Source organism: Macrobrachium nipponense, chromosome 21, assembly GCF_015104395.2.
Source record: "Macrobrachium nipponense isolate FS-2020 chromosome 21, ASM1510439v2, whole genome shotgun sequence".
Classification (NCBI taxonomy): domain Eukaryota; kingdom Metazoa; phylum Arthropoda; class Malacostraca; order Decapoda; family Palaemonidae; genus Macrobrachium; species Macrobrachium nipponense.
The window spans coordinates 26,504,534-26,529,244 of NC_087212.1; the positions used below are offsets into that span (position 1 = coordinate 26,504,534).

The window sequence follows — 24,711 nt, forward strand, 5'->3', positions numbered from 1 at the left end:
TCACCTCCGGAAACCAATAAAACTCGAAACCTACCGGAGAAGTGCTCTGACCGTACTGAGAGCTCGCAACACCACGATAGGAGAAGGAGAGAATTGTATAAGCAATAATAAATCAAATGACTCAACCGAATTTGACCATGCCCTTTGGTGCGTTGCTCGCCAGTCTAAGCAACAACGAGAAAGCCGTCATCAGAAAGATAGAGAAGACTCTTTATAAGATTAATAGTGCTGAAGCAGCAGTTATTTTTAACAAAACATGTCTACGAGAGGGTCTCCTTCCGAAATATTATTATTATTATTATTATTATTATTATTATTTACTTTCTCAAAACATGAGATGATTATTATTATTATTATTTTTTTTTTTTTTTTATAGTATATACAGAACAGGCTAACCAGACCACTGACTAACTTTTCTAAACTCTCGTAGGCATGTATAAAGATTTGCTTTTGTAGCAAGGGCAAGGTAAAAGTTAAGAAAAAAAAAACAATGTGAAAACCTAATTGGAAGAAAAATAAATGACACAGATGATGGGTGAAAGTCAGAAAACAAGGCAGCTTGGATGAGGGGTTGACACACAATAGGTTTGCAGGCATTCACAGCACTGATAGATTACTGAACCAATGTCTACTGATGGACACCTTTTCAAAGAAATTTACTTCTAAAAATTAATTTTTTTATTGCATTATGCAATAAGCCACCATGCAAAACATAAAAACTGAGTAATTACAATTATTCTAGTCACTGGATGACTATACAATAGACTAAAGACTTGAAGGTTGACAAGGTTAGACAAGTTTGAGAAGTTCTAGTAGTGTGTATAGGAATAGCAGAACCAAAAACTGTAGGAAGAACTGTGAATTCAAGATGACATGGTATAAGAAAACAACCTAGACCAGATAAGAATTTAGATCATACAGGTACATGCCTGGACAGTGCACTCCAAGCATATACAGTTGTCAAAATTTTAAAACATTATAAGACTAAAAATATCTCTCAATTAAAATGTTTAATTTCGTTTTATCTAATAGCTTTTCCTTTTTAGGTATCAGTTCCCATCCGAGACAATAATGACAAAAGACTAGAATGGTTGACTGTTCCTTTCCTTTACCTTGCTTATCTGTGCTGGCTCTGAAGGTTTACTGTAAACCTTTTTTAATTACAGTTCAGTGTTCACTTTGTGAAAATAATTGTTGCTTGCTTGGTCTATATTCCTTGCCTCCCATTTTGACAAGGCAGCAGAGGCCACAACATTTGGTTGCCACTCTGCTCAAACTCTCAAGGCCATTTTTTATGCAAGTTTTTCCCCTGGAGCAACTTTCTGTGATTTTCTCCAACACATTTTAAATCTATATATAAAATAAAATGCATAATATAAAAAACAAAAATATTAGTCGTGAAGACTAAATCTTACAGGCAAAAACTTTTTATATTTGAAGTAATAAAACTCAACCTCTTTCCAATAAAGTCTAGAGTCTGTAGAAATTACATACCATAATGAAACATGTTTGTATCATCAAAGAAACGCTAATCTGTAAGACAGAAGTTATGTAAACTAATGAAATGTCTTTTGATCACTTTGATCTTCCCTTGAGTAATCATACACTTAGTGCGGATGACCTTATCTTGACCTTCTTAAAAAATCATTATAATATTGAAATTACCTCAAATGCTGGGTATATTAATAATCTAGGATCACACTTGCTTTATATCTGGCAATTACTGATTTGCCATAAAAATGTGTATCCCTCCTGAAGGGTTGGCTTACAAGTAGAACTGTACAAAGACAAAATATTCCACCACTTAGTTTTAATTCATAGAACTTAAGATCCACCATGCATCATCTTCCAGCTACAATTACCACAACTGTAAAGAAAAGTGGTATGCAGCATGCAAAGAAATAAAATAATGATACAAGATCCTTGAAAATTACAGATATATAGTACTAACTATCCAGTACGTACCATGCAAGAGAGGCACTGCAAAGCCCCAACCTTCAGGATTTCAGTGCTATTCCTCAAAGGCCCTCTGCAATAAAAGTATATGTTATCTTATTCAAAACTGTTTTGGACCATGGAATATTTTGGAAGTCATTTTGTGTTAGTATAAAAATATGCAAGTTTTGTTCGTTGATATACTTGGAGGATTGAACTGTGAAGGGATTTAGATAGCCTTGGAGGACTGAACCATGAAGGGATTTAGATAGTATTGGATGCCAAGGTGGCACAGTAAAGATTCACTTCACACCTATTCCCATGAGGAAAAACTGACAAAAAATAATAATACTCATTTGTGGAAAGGGAACCTGATATTCTTGAGAAGACCAGCTCAGCAACTTTGCCTACTGTCACTCTTCATGGCAGGGGTCCCACGACTTACATGGAATGGCTGTGTCAATCTAACTGAAGAAACTGCAGTGAATGCCTCAAATTTGAACCTGTCCCAGTCAATGAAGTACTACCTGCAAAGTGCAGGAGTCTTGAATGCAATGGTTCAGGAGCTAGATTGTAGGTTCATGAGATGAAAAAAGGTTTCAGGCAACCCCATAATACATAAACTAATCCCAAAATAGTGCCAAAAAAACAGCTGGGAAAGAAGTTGAAAGCAGCCAGTGTCAATAGGAGAGCAGAACTTTTCTCTACCTCAACTGCATCAATCACCACCCAAAAAAATTCAAGGCCAGTTAAAAAGGTAATGGTAGCCGTACAAAAAATAATAAATTATCCACTTTTATCTCGAGTTCTTGAGTTAAACCTCTCAAGGGGATTCAAGTTGCTGAATATGACACTTCCAGAACTTCTACTAGATAGTCCAGTAACTGTAGCTACAAATTTTATTTTCTTTGCACCCACCTCTCACTTTACTGAGTAAGCCATCTTTAGCATACTGTCCTCAGAATGGTCATTTGTACAATATGCTATACATACATATTTACAGGCAGGCCCCGGGTTACGACGGGTTCCATTCTTGAGACGCATCGTAAGCCGAAAATCATCATAAATTCTAAGAAAACCTTACTTTTAATGCTTTGGGTGCATTAAAAACTATGTAAACTGCATTCTTATGCATTTTTCATAAAAAAAGTCTCAAATATTGATTATTTTGGCATTTTTGGAGTCATATTTCTTCTGACAGATCAGTGTTGTAGGTGCCGTAACCCATCATAACCCGGGGACTGCCTGTACAGGAGAGCTTCCTTTTAGCAGAGCAATCAAATTATGCCCTTGTAACTGAAACAATAATCACTCTCGTGCAGCACTAATAACAGCTGCTATGAGGTTATAGAAATAAATTTATCAATCTCTTGGCAATCAGACCCTGATATTTTTCAATAATACTGTACGTACTTGGTATATGTACTTTCATAGAATATTAAATTCTAGGCTATTCAGTAATCACTTGATTAAAGTTACCCTTTTTATGTCAAGTATTGTTGTATGGCTATTGGCAACTATTATGTAATCCCGTCCTCCAACTCATTTTTCATTCTCCCTGAAACAACAATACTACAGTGTTCCCCCCTATATTCAGGGGGGGGATGCGTACCAGACACCCCCGCTAAAACTGCCTATTTGGTTAGTTAAAACTCAAGAAACCCCACTAAAAATGTTTATACCTGGTTTTTTTTAATAGTTAATCACAAAAAGTGCATTTTATGCTGAAAAAAAAACAGGAATTTATGGATGCTTCTCATACAAAAATACAGCAAATAGGCAAATTTTGTGCAAATAATGGGTACACTATATGTTCTAGAATGAAATCCGCGAATATGTGACTCCAGAGTGGACAAAAAAAAAAAAAAAATGGGGTCCTAAGTCACAAATACTATAAAGTACAGTTACTAGGAAGTTAAGTGGAGTCTGTACTTTAGAAGTGAAAAAATTATCTTTCCTATCCTGAACTTTCATATACTACAGTACATAAACATTGATTCATACAGCAATATATTATATTTATGCAAAGCTTTATCCATTAACATTTTCTTCATTTGTGCTTTTACTCTTCTTGTTTTACATCTGAAAATAATTGGACATTATCCCTCTACTTGACCAAATGCAAATCTATCACACACACTGATACTCAAACTAATTCCTAAAACTTCTGTCAAGGAAAATATAAGTAGGGGATGGCATCAACACTATCCTAAAATATTATTAACAAGAACACAACGATAGCAATATATATCTACGTATTATGTAAAACGCTTTACGTATATTAAAGGGGATTACTCTATTTAATATTGTGAATGGCATACAGCATTTAAATTTCAGTACTTCTTCAGTACTTCAGACATAAATGTAAATCTACTACGACTTTATTATTTTTTGTACATGCATAGCATAGGTCAGATATTACAGGAGATAACAACAGAGTAAATATACTACAAAAAGCAAAAATTCAAAGTAGTAACTGCAAGAAAAAATACAACAATTTGATCAACACATTAAAAATTTAATTAAAATTTAAACATAAGAGAATAGAAAGGGAAGGCAGATAAGAAATAAAATTGAAAAAAAATTATTGATAAACACCAAACATTCTAGAATATGTATATCTTGGCTTAAGGTTAGGCAATAGTATGTTCTTTTACCCACATGCTCCTTTAAATATGTAGTACTTTAACTTATTGGACTTAAATTCTATTGATTTCTTTTAACTATCGCAAAGGTCTGAGGCCGTAGAAGTCCTAGAAAATTTTTTTTTTAATTTACGGAAAACCTGAACAGACATGAATGGCACAGTGAATGCTGAAACAAAAGAGAACAAGATTTGCCTATCTGACCCTGTTAGTGTAGGTTCCTTTGTCACCAAGGCTCATCATGGCTTGTACATTGTTTCTCTTACTAAGTAATTTTCTGAGCATTAACTGTAACACAAAGAACCGTCAAGCTAGTACTATAGTGATTTTCCCTTATGTCTGTACAATTACTCTCGAGCATGTTAAATTTTTTTTAAATACAGTACAATTACTGTAATACTGTGATGAATAGTTTTTTGTTAAAATTTGTTGCACTCTTTGTTCACGTATACGTAATTGTGCTCATCTGTACGTACTACAGATAAGGTACTGCAATATTATGGTTCTTTATAAGGATAATTATGTTCATATTTGTTTGTTGAAAGTGATTGCCATGGTTTGTTCATGGGATATATCTGCACCCTGCATAGTTAGTTGCCTGCAAGGTAAGATTAATAGTTATTGCAAATTATTTACTATATTTTTATGCACAAGTATTTGTTATGAAATGTGTGTGTGTGTGTGTGTGTGTAAAACTTAAAATTTACATATATTTTGTTCCTGTAAGAAACCAAACTTAAAATTTAATATACTAGGCTGGAAATTATATGGAATTACTGTACAGGCAAAGTATGTTGGATGGGATATCTTGAATGTTCAAATGTAGGCTATGTTATAGGGTCTTACTACATATCGGATACCACCATTTACCAAAGGCCAGACTTCAATACATCCATTAAGTTGAGATGCTACTTATAAGAAGTCACTAAAATAGGAAAAAGTAGTCAGAACCTGCAATGCATAACACCTTAGTTATGTATCTAACATCTGAAGAACCAATTTTTTTATAGCTGATGTTATTGAATCCCACTTTTATTAAAAAAACTGAGGTACAATTATGACATACTATTTTTCATGAGTTGGAACTGATCTTCCCATAATATATTGTATAGCTACAATACAATAAATACATCAAACACACAGTAGAATATGTAAAAACTGACAAAGGAATAAAAGGATTTATGAATGTCCAGGAGAGAAGGAAAATTACATCAAATGAAAGCAAGGCATGAGAAATTATTAAGACTGCCCTTTTAAGGATCTAAAAGATGCAATTACTGCCCTTTTAAGGATCTAAAGGATGCCATTATAACCACAGGCTTCCGTTTCAGCGACCACATCGTTAAACGTATTTGTCGTTAAACGCGTTATTCTCTTTATTTCGACTAATAGCATTAATTTTCAGTCATATATTATACACAGAACTTGTTTCCGACATAGTCTACTACTTGGCAAAGTTCTGACAATGCTTTTTATCATTTTATTACTCATATATTTTAACTTCATCATTTTACAACTTCATAATGTATAATTTTCTTTAAAATAGTGCGCTTTATTCAACACATTTAGCCTACATTCCCGAGTTTAGTAAATCAATACAGTACTAAACTTTCCTCAGAATCTGCACATTATTTAGCAGTGACTCATATTCTAAATTTGGTATTTCATAATTATCGCTAACCAATGAATTTCAACGATCAGGGGGCATTTGAATGTCGCCGTCAAAACGTAAACAAATTGAATACTAAACTATTATGTAAATACACAGTTGTATAAAAAATGATCAATCTGTATTACATGCAGTCATTCAAGCATAGTAAAAGTAAATTTGTGCATGACAAATGTCTCATTGTTTTGATTTAAAAAGACTGACTTGGTAGAGACTTCTCAAGTGGAATATTTTAAAAAATATATTTATTTTCAAGTTTATATACAAAACATCCTTTTGACTTCACACATTTCATTTCTCATTACTAAGAATTCACACATTTTCTTTTCATTACTAAGAATTGTTCTCACTAAAACAAAGGAGATATGGCATAATTTTTTGCTGTCTTGAAGTTGTAAATAAACGTGGCACCACCCATTCGGCTGCGCAACGAACTAATGGCGGCTGAATCAAGCCAACCAGTGGAGTTCCCAGACCATAGAATGCTGGCTTTAAGAGGTTCAACTGTATAGTTTTTCTTTACAAAGTATATTAAAGCCTTATCTATTCTTTTAGCCATAGATTTCAAGATTTTCAAAACTTAGGCTAGGCTAGATTATTGGATCTGAATAGCCTTTCTCTTGGCCACCATTGGCAATGTTTTTATTTTCATTTTATGTTTTTTTTTTCTCTCTTCACATTGTCATCTTAACTCCAAGTTTTTGTAAAATGATTACGTCGTTAAATGAGGAGTACTTGTATATATATGGTTTCTATAGAATACTCAGGCTTATACTCTACAGAAGTATAATTAGTCAAGATTATCTTTTCTTATCTATAAAGTGGAGATATAAAGGATCCAACCAATTTTATACTCCTAGGTCAATATAAATACCAGGCTTTGTCGGTGCCTTCATTTTTATAAAACAATCTTGTATACTGCTTCAATGGTATTGTCAGAATATCTATACTTGTATATGTATATGTCTCAACTTACATACAAATTTGTGATAGCATGAAAAAACCAGTCTTACATTGTAAGTTTACCATACTTAATCCTTATTTGAAAATTAATTTTACCCATCAAATTTTCAATTTAGACTTTAATTGCACAACCAAATCATTTTTATTATGATATTTAAAATTTGAGTAAGATATCATATGAAGGTAATTATATATGTACAGTATATCATACAGGCTTTACATACATACATTACATTGCAAATCTTAAATATTTGTAAAATGCATTATCTTTGGTACTGGAAGAAATTTCTAGACAGGGGCTCTTTTAAGCATTATTCTTATAAGAATAAAGGTGTAATATTAGTATAACTGACATAAATGGCTACAATGTCATACAGTGGTATAGATGTTTCTACCTAGAAGTGGAACAACTAATAATACATGAAAATTAATGTCAATATATTAGATGGCCACTCCTTGCTAAACAACTTGATGCCCTTACCTAGCACTGGCTTAAAGAAAAATGGGAAAGGCATAAGAAGTATGTTTGAACCTTGAGGAGGTAATAATTATGCACTTAAAACATAATCCAGACACACTAGCAGAACTTCTACTCACTGTACACTTCCCTTAATTTCACCTTCAGATCTGAGTTTCAGTGGCTTAATTATAGTAACATTATCATCAAAATACTAACAGACCATGTAGTATTCTACTACAGTATGTATTATTACGTAGTGTTAAATACTTATATTTCACCTATTTACAGAGAATATAGTACAGTATTTTATTATGAAGCTCACACACAAGTATTCAAAATAAAGATACGTATCTAATAATAGTAATGTGTAACACTTTATCATTTGATGAACGTTTTGCCATTAACCTAATTACATAATTTAATAATTACCTACTTATTATTCATTTGTGTACTGTTATTAGGGCACAGCTGCTTCCAAGGTCATACATTACATGTGCATATGATACATACTTTGAACACATTTTTCTGCTTGTCTAATTAATCTTAAAAAGTTGTAATTTCAAAGAAATGGTTCAAGAGAGTCCTCAGAGTGTTAAGTGTACTCAGTAGCTAAGTTAGTATATTATGTAATAATAATCATACATAATAAAAGTATGCTACTTTTTAATTTGTCATACTTGCATTATTTATTTATTATAACAATCTAATTACTCCGTAAGTTATGATTAAGGTCATCACATTGCTCATAAATCTATACAATGTAGTACTGAAAGAAAAAAATATTAAAAACCATAAATTCTTCACTTTTCAACTAATAACCTGTGCTTTTTATCTCCATTAAACAGGAAGCCTCAAAAGAATTTAAAATCTGGTAAAGATTTACAAAAGAATTTCCAAGTCATGATATACTAATCACTTGCTCACTGTGGCTTTAATGAAGCAAACACTCATAAGCTGCAAGTTTGAATATATAGTCAGTACTGATTCAATACAAAACAAATCATAATTTACATACTTTACAAGCACTTCACAGCCATTTCAACTCCAACCACTATTTTACCAGCCCATTTTGTAGTACTCATTTCTGGAAATAGAGATAATTTTTTGCCTTAACTTTTTTCACATCTATGTATTATGTACTCAAGAGAATGCTGACAACTGCATAATACATTCAAAAATCTTCTGAGGACTCCTTAAAAGCTTTGGATTGAATTTAGTTATACGGTCAATACAACTGAATAAATAAAAATACACCAAGAGAGCTGAGTACTGATCCAGTTTTAACCATATTTTCAATATATAACACAACACTAAGTTCATTACCAAACTTTTATATATCTTTGCTGGTTGTGCCCTTCCTTATGTGTTTAGAATGTAGAATTATGAAAGGTTTCTTTGTTTAGAATGTAGTATTATGAAAGTTTCTTGCTCATCAAAAATTAAATCTCTGGGAATTAAGAATCAATAATACAGTACTGCATGAACATTTGGTAGATTGGGCCAAAGCCCAATTAGTTCCATGGGAATTACAGTACATGGGTTAAAAACATAAATAAATACCATCCTAGTTATATTCATATACAATGGTCCTTTTCACCAATATAAAAGAATACCAACAATAATCCACATGGATTGACATTTCCGTAGTATACATGCTTTTTTTCACATTAGTAGAAATTTCCTTAGGGTAATATTAATAGTAGTACACATCCTTAAGTATTATATTTTTAAAATACAGCTTAAGAAAATGAAATGAAAAATCCATGACAATTCTCTTATATGTATTATTAAAGCATTTTTCATTATCTTTTAAATTTCTTTTATTTAAAATAGTTTTTTAAATTTAGTAGTCACTTTCAGCAGATATTTGTACAAACTGCCTTTCAATGAATAGTATTATCCTATTGATCAAGCTGTCTAACTGCAGGAGTATGTATGTACTTCTTATTGGTCTCATGAATTTAATTGGAGTGTTTGGTATTTTTTCATTTTTCATGATAACATGGTTTACATCAAATTTAGATCAATTGCATTTAATTTTATAATCTCAAGTTTGGAGGTAGTGTTTTATATACTCTTTTAATTATAAAGTAGTACTCCTTATGAAATAGTATTGTGAATATAATTCATTAACTTGCAAGTGCATAATTTGGTTTTTACTGCACTACGGGCAAAATATCAGTTCAGGAGTGTTGGAACATTTTTGTAATTGTCATCATTAGCTCTCAAATTATCAAAGGATCGAGGAAGAAGAATAAATGATTAAAGAGTACGTATTCTCAGAATAAACTCAGTAATTCCAAGTCCTGCGGTCATCTTTTAATCTATTCTACAGTCATTTCAGTATTTTTATACTGCAATGAGCAGAGCAGATTTAAATAGCAAGAGAAGTAACATTTTAAAAAAGGAGACTGCATACTTCTATATTCCAATGATGTAATTATTACAAAACACTGTCATCACATGAGATAACTCCTTATAGTAGTCCTGAAATCACATTAATGCTGATAAAAATTAGATTCAATATTATGAACCAAAATAGGCAAAATTTTTAACAATACTGCCTGTCCGTGACTCACAATCTACATTACCAAGGTGAATGGTTCTCTCTCTCTCTCTCTCTCTCTCTCTCTCTCTCTCTCTCTCTCTCTCTCTCTCTCTCTCTCTCTCTCTCTCTCTCTCTCTCTTCTTAGTAAAAATTTCAATTTATATATTCTGATAAACGTGTCTCCTTGCCTTTATACATTTTTATTAATTTTTATTTTCATAGAATAAATTTCACAAGTTAACTTTTTCCTTGATTTGGTATTCTGTCAAATTCTTTACAATGCAAAACATTTCAATAACAATAAATCTGAAAGAATGAGTACTGCTGCAATCTTAAATTTTAGGGGACAACGTGAGTAGTAATAACCCAACATCTAACTGCAGTGGACTTGCAATTTACATGTTTAAAAATATGGCTTTTACATTAAGTAGACATTAACTGATACCTTGGTCACCATTCCAAACATACCAGAAGTTAATGGGCACCTTAATTTCTTAAGATAGTTAAATGTATATTTATAAAGCAGAATATCTTGTTCAAGGTACCCTTAGGGAGTTAGTTAAGGTTATATCCATTATCCATTCATCCAATTTTTTCCTGGTCATTTGTACTTCCTTTAGTTTTATTTCACAGTACTGCACATTACTCCTATTTTACCATCTTTTCCACAGGAAAACTTAGTGAAAGTTCTTTTCAAAATATAGTACTATTAGGTATACTATTTACATACTATTACAAATGTAATTCTGCAAAAAATGGGAGACAAAAAGTGTAAAACTATATTAGTAAATACATAGACATTACAAAAGCATGAAAACTGGCTAAGTACACTTCAGAAAAAATCATGACTATGTACTTTAGTTCATATCAAATAAGAGGAAAATATAACTGAAAATATGAATAAGGGTCATTGATTAATAGGTAATGGGTTAGTATTTTTCCATGTACAGTAACTACTGAAAAGTTTAACTGCAATACTTGAGTAACTTCTAAGAATTTATTATGAAGTAAATTATTAATTACCACTCAAATTTTTGTCTTACAAACCCTGTATTATGGTTAGAATTAGTTAGAATTTAAACCCTTAAATAGCATACTATAACTTTGGAGTCTCTCATGCATACCATATATTTTATTACCTTTGAGAGTTTACAACATTCTTATCATAAATGTACTTGGCTGAGTATGTACACAAAATGAAAAAAAAAATAGATGCTGGGTAAACTTTGAGAATTCTGTTTACAGTATACTATGTGGTAGTCAATTACTGTATGTAATATATGTTCATAAGCTGTGAATTTAATCAGGTGACTAACAGGCTTACTACTCTTTATGATAATTGTAAGTCAAGCAATTGAAAAAATGAGACAGGGATTTTGTTACTTATGGACAAATGTCTAGAAGTCATCAAATTAAACTATCTTGGAGCTCACACAGAGTGAGAAGTAATGTAGCAGAACCTAACTAAGCTTAAGAGCTAGTAGAGTGAGTTGATAAAACCTAAATTGCTCAACTTCCTGTCAGCAATTCCAATTTCTCACCAGCTACTCATACACAGGATGTTCAAAGAGAAATAGTACTTTTGCTTCAAAGCAATATGTATAAACCAGTGGTTTATACACCAGATTTTCAGTCATTCAGAGATGTGTGTGAGGGTATGAATGAGAAGTCAGAGTTAAGAACAGGATGAATAGTCAAGGATCACATGTGTGGTGATGAGGCAGAAACTCTAGCCACACATGCTAATCAGAGGATGGAGCGTGACCTCGCTGAGAACTCTTTTAATAATGAGAAGACTTCTGGGACTGAGGTAATCGCTGGCGACGGCCTTATTCTCCACAACCTCCTGGGAGACATTCTTGTATTGCACTTCTAAAGCAGAAGGTAACAAACTGGCTGATAACTGTATGGCATTTTTGTGTACAAATCTAAACTCAGTTTTATTTGAGCTGTTGTACTGTACTTTTATCAAGTGACACCAGTCCTTTTCATAAGATTATATAATGATAAACTAAGTTTTAACAAAATTAAATTTCTACAAGCAAATCAATGTGACTGAGTTTCTGCATCAGCAAAATTTTTTATACATAATATGGGATAGCATATTTCAGTCAAGTAACAAATTTGTTTTGAGTTACTTAAAAAAAAAAAAAAGTAAAGGGATATTCTATTGCTATCTCGCATATTAACCCAGAAGCACAGGATTTTAGTGCTTAGTTAGATATGCATGAGACTATTTTTACCTGTGGCTCAGCCTTGGAATGCATGTACCTCACCCAATGCTTAGGGAATCACAGCCATCTGGTCGACGCTTGATGGGTGACTTTACCGTGTATAGCCTGGAATGCATGTATTTCATCGCCTGCACGTAAGTAAAAAGCTGATTTTGTTTCATTGTTTTTGCACATTTACTTTATATTTGCTATATGTCAATGTTCTTTCTTTCTTTAACATGCCGTCAATGGACCCTATCACCAAATGCCCTGGACTGCACTTTTACTCACCACTGCACTGGTTCCCTGCACTACCAATGGCTTTTTCACTTCACATCCTAACTGAACTGCACGCTATCTATCTTACAAACAAACAAACAAACACTTGAATATCACATGCTAATCACACGCTACCTGCTTTCCAAATGCCTCTTCCACATGCTTGGCTGAAAATACCTGCATGCATTTCAATGCTTTGTACTCAAATTTGAACATCAATCAAACTTCTTAATACACAAATTTTGCTTTTAACAATATGCAAACACACAAAAAATAAAAACTTATAATATACGCTGTGGTTACATGTGCATGGCAATATATACTTCAATCTGCACAGCTGGTATACTTCCCAGCAATGTCACATCTGTTGTTTACACCGATGAAAATGGTCAGGTACTTACACGATGTTTGTTGTACAGCTCTTAACCTAGCTTTCACCAACCCCACCTTTTAGTTTTTGGTTTCTCATTAACATAGTTGTGCAGTACAGTAAATACTTTAGAATGGTATCCTTCTTTCTTTGCATGATTTGTTTTCATAATGCTGTAGTGCACTTGACAGTGATGCAGTTTTGGAATTACTGTTTTTGGTAAGTAAATATGTAGTTTAGTACCTACAAAATGATAAGGTTATAAAATGAGGCATGATATAACAAAATTTTTTTTAGATGCATTTTATATGAAAGATTAGTTGCAACTATTTTTAGGCTAGCATTTTGTAGAATACAAAATTAAAATGTGTAAGGCTAGCATTTTTTAGAATACAAAATTAAAATGTGTAGAGTGCTATGGCATTTAATATAAGACATGCATTACAAATATTATTAGATTTTGTCATATTTTTGTTGATGCCTGAGATTCCTACTTCATTTGAAATGATGTGCATGAAATTTTCTTAGCATAACTCATATACAACATGATGCATATTTCAAGAGTCTGTAAATTCATCACATACTGTACTGATACAGACTTTTGTTGGTTGCTCATCAGTAATGATGTACGTACACTTATACGTAGTATACATGGTGCAACTCTCCAAAGCTATTATCTGCTCTCAATTTTTCATATACTGTACGTGCATTACATATTTGCATGATTTGTACATGCTAATGTAAATGCCCTGCAAATGTCATTAAAGCCATCTTCCAAAATAACTCTTCTAATAATGAAAAAATTCTTCAATTTAGAATGTTTTTTATTATAAAAAAAATTCTTCAATTTAGAATGTTTATATTACCAAAAAAATCCACCACTTATTCAGGAGTTAAAAGTAATTATCAAGTTTTATATTGTATGTAAGTTCCCTCAAAATTTCAAAAGGTCTAAATGGATAGTTACAAGTGGCAGGAAGCTTTCTCGTTAATGTAAAATTCTGCACAATAGCCTTTCTCTCCCTCCCAAACCCTCCCACCCCCCCCCCCCCCCATAACCTTCACAAGTAAGGAACAATGGTAGACATAAACATCTAAACCTTTCTACAACATACATAGATACCAAATCTAACTGAAAACTAAACTAAACTACAATGACCTTTACAATGTATCAAGCATGCAATTCCACATAATCAAAATCCTTTTGTAGTTATACAAAATTAAACTAAGTATGCCAAAAAACACATTGGGATACTACTAAAAGTATTTGAGGAGTGTCACAGTCTAACCAATTTGTAGTAAAAGAATGAAACCCTTAATTTCCATCATTAACATATAAAAACTTTTCTTGATATTGAAGTTATTTATACCTTTTAAACTTGCTGTAATAACTCATTTTTTAACATATCTACATATAAACTAGCTTACATCACTTACACATAAGACTGTTTGCCAATATTTCTGCAATAAGACTTAAATTATATAGTATTTTGGAAACAAATCATTGCCTTACTAGATCAGTTACTTTAAAATGAATGGAAAACCTACTAAGATTTTAAACAAGAAAATTTCCTTTTGCTTCCTGGAAGTTAAAAGATAGCCTTCACTTTAAATGTGCCCTGATTTTCACAACAACCGTTTTCATAATAACGTTTTTGAAGTGATACATCTACCATCAATAATAACAAAAGAGGGAATCAATGCAAGGCATTGTTTATACAGATATGTTATTTGTTTCATAACTTTTTCAATAATTTATATAAGAGTGCACCCATTACTATATATATATTAGAGTTGAATGGTGGGGGAACTCCACCAAAAGACTCTCAAGAAAGATAAATCAATCTGTACATGGAGCAGCATGCCATTAGTTAATTACTGGCAGTCCATTTCCTAATGATCCTTGCAGATCTAAGCCCTTAGAAAAAATGCCCAACCTGAGCCAGTTTGATAATGAGGTTACATTCTCAGCCACCCTGTCACATGTAAAGATAACTAAAATGAGACTGAGAAAAGATATGTTGAGTGTCATCTAGAGTTCAGGAAAAACACCATTACAAGAACTGACCACTTTTGAAGCTATACATTTTCACTGAGAAGGTAATTGGTTTGTAATTTGGTTGTTAACCCATGACTTCAGCTGGAGAAAAATGAAGGGTTCATACTGCTTAGGAGACCTACATCAGAACTTGCAGAAAAGATGGCAGCAGGATGATGATGGAGGGGAGATCACAAGAAAATGTGATATTGTAGAAAATACCCAATTGACTGCTGAGTGAAAATCCTATCATTTTACATCCAATGCATAACCTAATGAAATAGAAGTAATAATATCAGGTCCAAGAGGCCACCAACCCTTGATGAAGACAAGTGGGGCATAAAAGAGCTTGTATATACTACTGTAATTTAATGACAAATATCATCCTCAAGAGTAACATACAAGATAATGTGGACTGTGGTTATATATGTATTACTAAATGGAAAATTTTTTACTTTAAAATCTTAAAACATGAAGGCAAGAAAGCAATAAATTTCTCCCTGTCAGTAGCTAAGAAATTCCCATGTGTTAAAATGAGGACGACTCTGCCCTTTTATTAAAAAAAGAACCCAAGTTTCAGGGACCTGATTGGGAACTTACATAAACTGCCTGAATATTATAGGCAGAGGAATATAGCTCTCCATACAGGTAGGATGATCAAGAGGACAATGAGCCCATCAGTAAGTCAAAGCATAGAATGTTAATCTACTGCTTAGACCACAAAAGGCTAATTAAGCAGTAAAGGAAGAGGACATGGAATATATGATCAGTACCCGAGATGAAGTATGATGGTGTGGTAACAGCTGTGCAAAGAGAAGTTCCTAACTTCTTTACTTCCTGGATAATCTTGACAGATTCTCAACTAGCTTGCAGGCATAAAGTAAATGCAGGAAAAATCTTTTATATGAAAAACATGAATCTTCCAATGTCCCACATACCAGAAACAGTATAGTAAATGTAATTAGCAAAATCTGACAAAAGATGATCTTAAAAGAAAAGTTTTTAAATTATATTCAGCATCCTAAAAGCCTCCTGTTTAGAAGGCAACTGCCCTTTCATCCTGACCTTCTGAGAGGAAATATTCCTAATAGTATACTCAATGGAGTCAAGCAGACCCTCTGAAGAAATTGCAAGACATGGATGAGTAACTGTAAAATTTCTCTTTTCTCTAAGACTACAGGGTAGTTCTGAAGCAATAGCATTTTGTTATCTAATCACATATATACTGTACTCTATACATTGAAACCAGTCATCCTCAAATTTTACTAAGCAGACAGAGTATTATCTTTTTACAGTACAGAATATGTTATTAATTACATATTAGGTTTTATTTAATGTTTTATTCATTATATGAATATACTGTCTTTTTATTTTATAGATTTAATTCTTCCTTCTTTCCTACACTTTTTTTTCACACATAGACATTCTTAACAGGAGAAGTTTACTAAACATGTTCATGCTTTTTTAACTTCTTACATAGGAATATACAATAAACAATCATCAGTAACAAGCAAAAGTGAAATTCAGTATGATGGGAAGGGGGGGGGGGGGGGTAACAGTGGGGAAAGTAGGAGGAAACAAGCAAATTCTGCACTTAGTATTATCGGGTAGATGTATCACTGGCTGCATGCAGTCACGTCTTCAAGGAAAAGTTAAAATCATAGACAAGAATGTTATGCACAGGAAATAGCAAAATACAAGCTCTCAAGAACCACTTAAATCTTCATGGAATACTATACCTAAATATTTGGATCAAAGAGAAAATTCTTATGATGGAGGAAAATATTAATAAGGATATACGTATTAGACTGAAGAGAGAAGAACTTTTATACATTACACAGCCTATTAAAAAAGAAAGAAAAAAAAGCCTCAAGATTGTGTAACTAGTGATTTTGATCATGACTGGGCACTGACTAAATATGAAACACCTGATACTACATCTTACATGTACGACTGTAATTCTGTCCAGAGTTACATAGCCAATTACTTAGGCATGGGTTTTCTTCAGCAGAATGATGTGATACCCAAATCTCTTCATCAACCATGATGTTATACAGTACACAACACAAAAAAGCAAACACCACTCTACATAAGGAGAAATAAAACCTGATCACATGTAACAGGAAAGACCATAAAAGAGCAAAATTTCTTAGAAAAAATATAAGTAAAGGCAAAACTTACAGTACTATTACCCCACGTAAGTAGTATAAGTCTATTCCAAGCAAAAGTAGGTAGACAAGCCATTTAGCACTGTTATCCTTATTATTACATGTTCAACTAGACCACCGATGCAAAAAACCAACCCCAACAGGGCTAAGCCCAAAAGATTTGCCTCTAACACTAAAATTTAAATTTAAATGAATTGCAGTTATTTAAACATGTTATACTTACCATAGGTTAAGTGAAAAGAATCTGGCAAAATAACTTTGATTTAAAAATTGACATTGACTGTTGGCTAAAATGCAGTCAGTCACATAAAATGTATGTACTAATACCTATAACAGTTACTGTTGACCTGCATTTTCTGTAGACTTTAAGAGGGATTGGGTCATGAAGTGACCACCAGGCAATATGTAAGAACTGTAATATATACACAAGTATGTACGTATGAGGACAAAAAAATTATATAGAATAACTAAGTGAAAAAATGTAGACTAAAAATATAAACACACAGCAGTAAAGACCAAAACCTTATTCTTGAATTGGGTTCAAGAGTCTGGAAGGTATGCGTCACATAAAGATTTCAATCATGCCCTTTGTTGGATGTTTTCTTATAGTAACACAACAGGCTCTAGCAAGGTAATGGTTTGTATTTAGTTCAGATTTGCTAGTTTTCTTTTATGTATCCAAAACCAGAAACTGTAACGTAGTAGTCTTTACCAACTACGTACTAAAATCTTTGACCAAAATTCAGTAAATGATTAAAAATGTTAATTATACTTTGAAATAAAATATACTGGTTAAATAAATTCTGTCTTGATGATTCATTTCTCCAGTCAAGCCAGTACAAGTTAAAGAACATTTAACAGTCATGTGGCAAGTTCTACAATCTAACTAAAGTTTAGAAAAATGCTTTTAATAAAAATTTCACACTTCATATTATCCAACATGATTCTAGGAAAACAAAAGTTGAAACCTGTTTTAAATGCTCACACACATTTACTAAGACTAGTGATGAAACATACACAATGCAAGAAATGGACATCACTTACATTAGAATTGCAGATATCACATCAAAACTTTCCCAGTGTCAACATACAAAATACTCATCATTGGCTCCTATAAATACTGTTACACATTCGCTTCACATGGGCTCTATGTCTTTCGGATAACAAACATTTTCATATGCTACAAATTACGTACTGGTAAAAGTGAAATTGTTAACAGGAGCTCCTTGCATTATGCCAACCAGTCAACAGAATTTTGGTGGCATATTTACAAATCTATATTAAATAATCTTATTATCCACTGTCTATTTCAGGAAAATATCATGCCACATTTTGCAGTCTTATCATCTTTAGTGCAATATGAATGTAATATGTCTGCTTTTCATATTGTTGTCTATACAGTAGTAAATTTCTTGTTTAGTGTGTTAATTGTCAGGTTTTTATAAAATGCCAGGCTTTATGAAACCCATCCCAACTTTATTTAACAAGCTAAATTTTTCAATTACCATACTATCCATAAAATAATGTAGTTTGCCATATAGTAATTGAATATGCAGTCCTTATATATCTTTTAACCGTGTTTCTCCTTTCTTTAATTGTGCTTCACATGCTACTGATACGTATATAATTCACTCATGTTAAAAAATTTTCTTGGTAAATTATATTTGGCAAAAAATTAGGCATTTCACTCTCAAATCTTGATGCAGTAATACTATTTACTTTTGACACAGTTTCTATTTTAGAACTACCAATTAAATGTCTTCATATTTAAATTTAAAATGTTATCCCAATAAATTCATTTTCTATCCAGTTAAGCTGATTAGGCAATTAAATAAAAAGAAAATCAAAACTAATTTATTTTGTTCACTTAAAACTACTTAAATTAGCAATGAAATCAAAATAGTATACTGTAGTGTAACAGTGACAAAAAGAGATGTTTCCCATTTTTTTAGGCCATGATATTCTTTATCAAAGACAATCTTTATTTAATTTTTTACTTTTTTTCAAATAAAACAATCAGAAATCATTCTAAAACTGGTTATGGCAATACTACATACATTACTGTATTATAGTACACAGTAAATATTACTTTCCTTTTCAATGGTAGGCATTTCTAAAAGGAAACAAAATCACAGACTGTAAATGGTGCAATTTATTTTATTTTTAAAATAATATACTCTGCCAAATTTCCTTAACTAGTAATTAGTTTCCAAAACTTAACATTCAGTGAAAAAAAAATCTATTATGTCTCAAATGAAGAGGTTGCTTTGTCCTTAGAATGTTTTGTGCCAGTTACTCTTGATTTTCACTCAAGTTCCTTTAAAATAAGTAGTTTTAAGTGAACTGATCACTTGTTAAATTGGGTCAAACTTTGTTTATATTTAAAATATTATAATCAGCTGTAACTCTCCAAAACCCACAGCCATATACAATACACAAAAGAACTGTTGGCCAAATGATCCTATCCAAGGGTGTACCAGTGTTTGTATTGGAAATACAACTTGCAACTTAATACAAATTTTTATTACAGTTGCTGGACACCCTACAAGTGTGCCGCGATTTTAAGTACGGACAGTGTGTGAGACCTGCCTGCAAGTTTGTCCATCTCCTTGAAGGTAGGGAGGTGAACTCAAGCCAGTCCCACCCTCTAATATTTTGTTATCACTTTTTCCAGTTTATTGGGGGACACAGCAGTGACCTAAGAGACGCATTTCCCTCGTAAGAACATATCAAGTGGTTGTATTGCTGCTTTGCCTGACTGCTTGTAGTATGTTGATATATAGATCACTTAAAAACACTACTCTGGGCATTTCCATTTATTGAGGAAATCATTTGTATTATTTCAACCATCTGCATCAAATACAGGAAAAGATTTTTTATGACATTTTACTCTCGTGATAGCGACCGTTTGTATTTATGAATTAGCACGTAGGTACAGTATTACATTTTGAAATCAGGATATGAAATATGTGAAATTTTGAAATAAAACACTGGTGTATGCTATTTTAGTCTAATATGTGAAACTTTTACAATGCTTGGGTAGTTTTTTAGTGATTTAGTGCCTTAGAGATAAAATAAGCATAATGGCATATACTGCTTATGTAATATACATCTGTGCTTTATGTCTATAATAAAAATAGTTTCTGCAGTTGTAGTTTCTCTGTACGTACCATAGTAGCAATACAAAATGAAGTACTGTAATCAATGTAGCACACTGACTTAGCATTTAGTGATATGCAAAAACTTATTGTAACGGCTACCATTTTTTTCAGATCACGTAGAGGTGACAGACATGAAGGTGAGTGTCTGTCGTGACGCGGTGAAGGGCAAGTGCGGGCGGGGGTTGTGCAAATACTACCATCTACCCGTTGTTCTGCCGCCTGCCCCCCTTGACCCGCACTCTGCCCGCACCCAGTCTACCCCGCGCCACCACTCTCTCCATAACCCGCCCAGCAACTCGCTCACACTAGACAACGCCCATTGCATGGACAACACCATGCAAGCACCACCATCCAACAACGACCCAGCAACACCTACTGCAACTTCAATTCAAGTCATAGCCAGTTTGGCAAGTTCTAATAATATTCTTTGCAAGTAATACAAAGTGGTGAAATACGTAGGACAGAAAATTTGGTGGTAAAGTTATAGAAGAGCTTGAAAAATTTTTAAATGCTGGAGGATGAAATGGTTATTTCCTAATCAATAAAACCAGTGAAGTGCAAAGTGTTGTTGTTTGGTGAAGTGGGTGGGATTGTGGAGTGTGGACAGCGCAGGGAGCCCCGGGCCCCCGGAGCGTCTGGTGCTAGCACAGCCATGCTCACATAATGTGATTTGTCAAGTGTGTCCTTACAGTCCCCTCCCATGGGGATGGGTCAACTCCAGCACTCGTGGATATTTTTTCAAAAAACATAACAAAATAAATTTTCACTTTGTTTTTATCTCTTTTATATAAGGATAAGGTAGGAAGAAGATGCCCTTATAAAGGGCTGAGATTAATAATTATTTTCTATTATGTACCAACGTAACAGACTCTTGGACTGTTGTGCGTACATGACAAAGTCACGTGCCAGTGAAGCCCCCGACCAGCGACTGGCACTGTTGGAAACTATTCTCCCACCTCCAGCACCTAAAAGGCTGTCGATAGCATTCTTAATGTTGTTGTCAAGCCTAACACATGCTCTTCTCCTTGCTCATCAGTATGGTTAATTTTTTATTAGGCAGCTTTTTGCCGTAAGTCCCATCACAGTAGCCTTCCTTCTTGGGTTTGGTAGCTGTGTTAAATATAAATTAGCTATACTGTGGATCCACTGAGTGGAGCTGTGGACTCAGAGGTATATACCTAAATAGTTAAGTAATAGTTTCAGCACCTGTTAGGCCTCATGACAAAGAAACCCTCTGTTTCTCTCTCAAAATGGTGTTTGCTCGGAGAACAGTTTCCTTCCCCCTGCCAGTGCGCTGGTCCATTATCTAGGAGAAGATACAGCGAGAAGCTCGACTGAACATGAGGACTCAGAATTGAGGAACATAAATGAGAGAGGAAAAAGGAAGTAGCCTGAGGAAAGAGCAGATGAAGCGAGGTCACTGATGACGAAGACCGAAGCCAGAAGGAATCTCTTACTGCAAATATTTTATCAAGTTTTTGGCCTGTTTTACACGAATTGGTTTCTAGTCATTTACCTTTGTTTTATTTCCTTTTATGCCATGACTAGCTCGGTGAATTTAAGGGGCTGTGAGAACTTAGTACAGTATGTCTGGTTTTATATGAAACTGTATTATGCAAAGCCGTATATGTATGTTGTAGTACTTGTAATGGATAAATTTTTAATAGTTCCTTGTGTTATTTTTACATATATGAAACATAATGTTTTATTACATGTAAAGTGCCACGATTTTAATGTTCCTGTAATTGAAGCATTTAGGAATCAAAGAGAGGGTATAAGGGAGGGTCGAAGGCACTGCTTGCGGAAGTCCCGGCTTTAGAAGTCACCGTTTGGCAATACAGTCTGTCCGGGTGGCCTGTTTGTACTTTTTATACAGAGCTAAATTTAATGCATGAAATGCATGGCCTATTTGAGAAAAAAAGACAAATGTGCTTTTAGCCTTATATTAAGTTATTATGGTTCAAAGGCTCAGCTACCAGAAGCACAATGCATGTAATACCAAACATATCAAAGTTTTCTACATAAAGTGATGTTGATTATAATTTATAATATTGTTATTGCATCTGTGAATATTAACACTGCTTCCCATATTCTTGTATCAAATTCAATCTACTTTTTAAGGAATCAAAAGTACTTGGATTGTATTTACAACAGTAAGACAAGTTACCAGTCATAGTTGTTCATGCTTTCAACAAAACTCCTTTGGCTTTAGTACTCAAATAAATATATTTATTTAGAATTGTACTTCAGAATCAACACTGAGGGAAGCTGAAAGGTGTGAATGTTTGTGAATTATCAAGAAGCACAATTCAGGATATATATAAGTGAACTGTCCATGACAAAGGCCCCCCGGACATGCATGCTCTCTCGCTAGTTCACTTGTTCCATCAGGCTCTCAGTCAGGTGGCAGGGCTGTCCCCTCCTTCCAGAATGACAGGTACTTACCATTAACCAACCCTTTGCTACCACCATATTCATTTTTTTTTTTTCTTATCATATTTTTTATTCACCTTCAGTAGTTCAGTGCTTGATCTAAAATACAAGATTAAAGTACTCAGTCCACACATAACTAGCAGGTCCCTCTCACAATCGTCCCATGATTTTTCAAAGCTGCCATCCATGCACAGCCATAGTTTACAAGATATTTCCCCACCTCACCTGTGCCACCGGCTGAAGCCTACCACACAGTTAATGTCGGTCTCCACCAGCACGCTTGCTGTAATTTAGGATCTAACTTCAGCCATGTGATAAGAGGAGCTGTAGGTAGTGCCACGCTGTGTGCTTTCTGAATGTAGGAAGCACTAATATGCGTATTGGCATGCCTCAAGTCACGCTCACAATCCGGCCATGCAGGGTACAACTTGGACCCTAGAGTTGCGCTTGCTTCACAGTCAAATGTAGGGGCTTTTTCTTCAGAGTGCATCATCCAAACTGCAGGCTTCATGATGTCACTGCTTCCCAATCCCTAGCGGCTCCTGGCTAGAACTGGAAAAGCTTTGTGATCTTGGCATAATAAATGCCACACAGAACACCAGTAGCTGGTTAACATGGGTGAGCCACGGCAGCCGGCTAGGGTTGTTCCTGGCAGGACCTTATACAGCTGGAGATGTGGTGTGGTTGGAAAGGCTGTGTTGGGTCCTGCCGTGCCACTGCTTGCCCTTCTCCCATGCCACCCACCCTGTACTAGTAATCAGTTTGAGATTTCAAGTTGTGTAACTAGCCAGAGGAGATCATTAAGGGCAGGGGATGGCATCTGCATGTAACCAGTTATCTAGTGGGTAGTCCATGTAGGTCCCTAGCACCCTAGCTTCTATCGTAGTTTGTAGGCTTGGGGCACAAGTCCCCGCACACTTGCATGTTAGCACCTTGCTTACCAGGTTTAACTGTATCAATGTGAATAGATCTCCTGTAATCTATAAATGATGCTCCTATATTCTATATGTTAGAACCGTGCCCTCCTGATGGCTAGGGGTTGCCTGCTGCCGCCCCAGTCGCCTGCCCGCGCGTCCGCACTGCCTGGCACCCTAACCCATCCCCGGAGCTGGTTTATCCGCCAGCAAAATCACTGTGCTTTATCATCATCATACCATCCACAATACTTGTTGATTCATTTTTATATGCAATGTAAATTGAAGTACATTTAGTAAATTTTCATTATTTAAAGAGTAGTACAGTGACATCCGGGTATGGAGGGTAGTAGAATTTTACGAGGAAGTCCTCACGAAGCTAAATCAAAACTCAACGCCATATATATTTGTTTAAGTTCTCCACAATCCTTTTGCCCTTCGTGAGGGCACTCCACGTAAGATCTGTTCCTTGTGATCCTGTTGGCCTTCCCCAGCCACAGCGATGTATTGACAGTTGGGCATGAGTCGCATGACCCTCGGTTACTGTAAGGTCCATTATATGAAGTAATAGTAATATTAATCATAATTATAATCACGATAATCATATAGCCAGTCTGATGACAACTAAGTGGCTGCAGCCTGGACTCTGTTGAAGCCCCATATGTTATTAAGAATGACATTGGTGCTTGACTGGAGTGGAGGTGGTCGCCATAAGTCTCCTGCCGGTGATAGCGGACCGTCTTCCCACGTCACTGGCCAGGCAATGCATGCTCCTAGTGTCTATTTTATTTTTACTTGAGAATATTTGTACACTGTAATGAACTAAGCCAGTTTTGAGAAATTATCGTGTTTCCAGTCGTCCCCACCTTTGTCAGGGTTGAAATCTCAATGTAGAGAAACACATTTCCATTGTTA

General features: G+C 34.2%; 1 long non-coding RNA gene across 1 annotated transcript in view; it reads right to left on the reverse strand.

Moving 5' to 3' along the window:
* Positions 1–7,437: 7,437 nt before the first annotated feature.
* LOC135197862 (uncharacterized) overlaps positions 7,438–24,711 on the reverse strand; it is a 174,084-nt gene continuing 156,810 nt past the window's right edge. The window contains exon 3 of the long non-coding RNA XR_010310671.1: positions 7,438–8,756. This is a non-coding gene — a long non-coding RNA (uncharacterized LOC135197862). The remainder of the gene's footprint in view (positions 8,757–24,711) is intronic.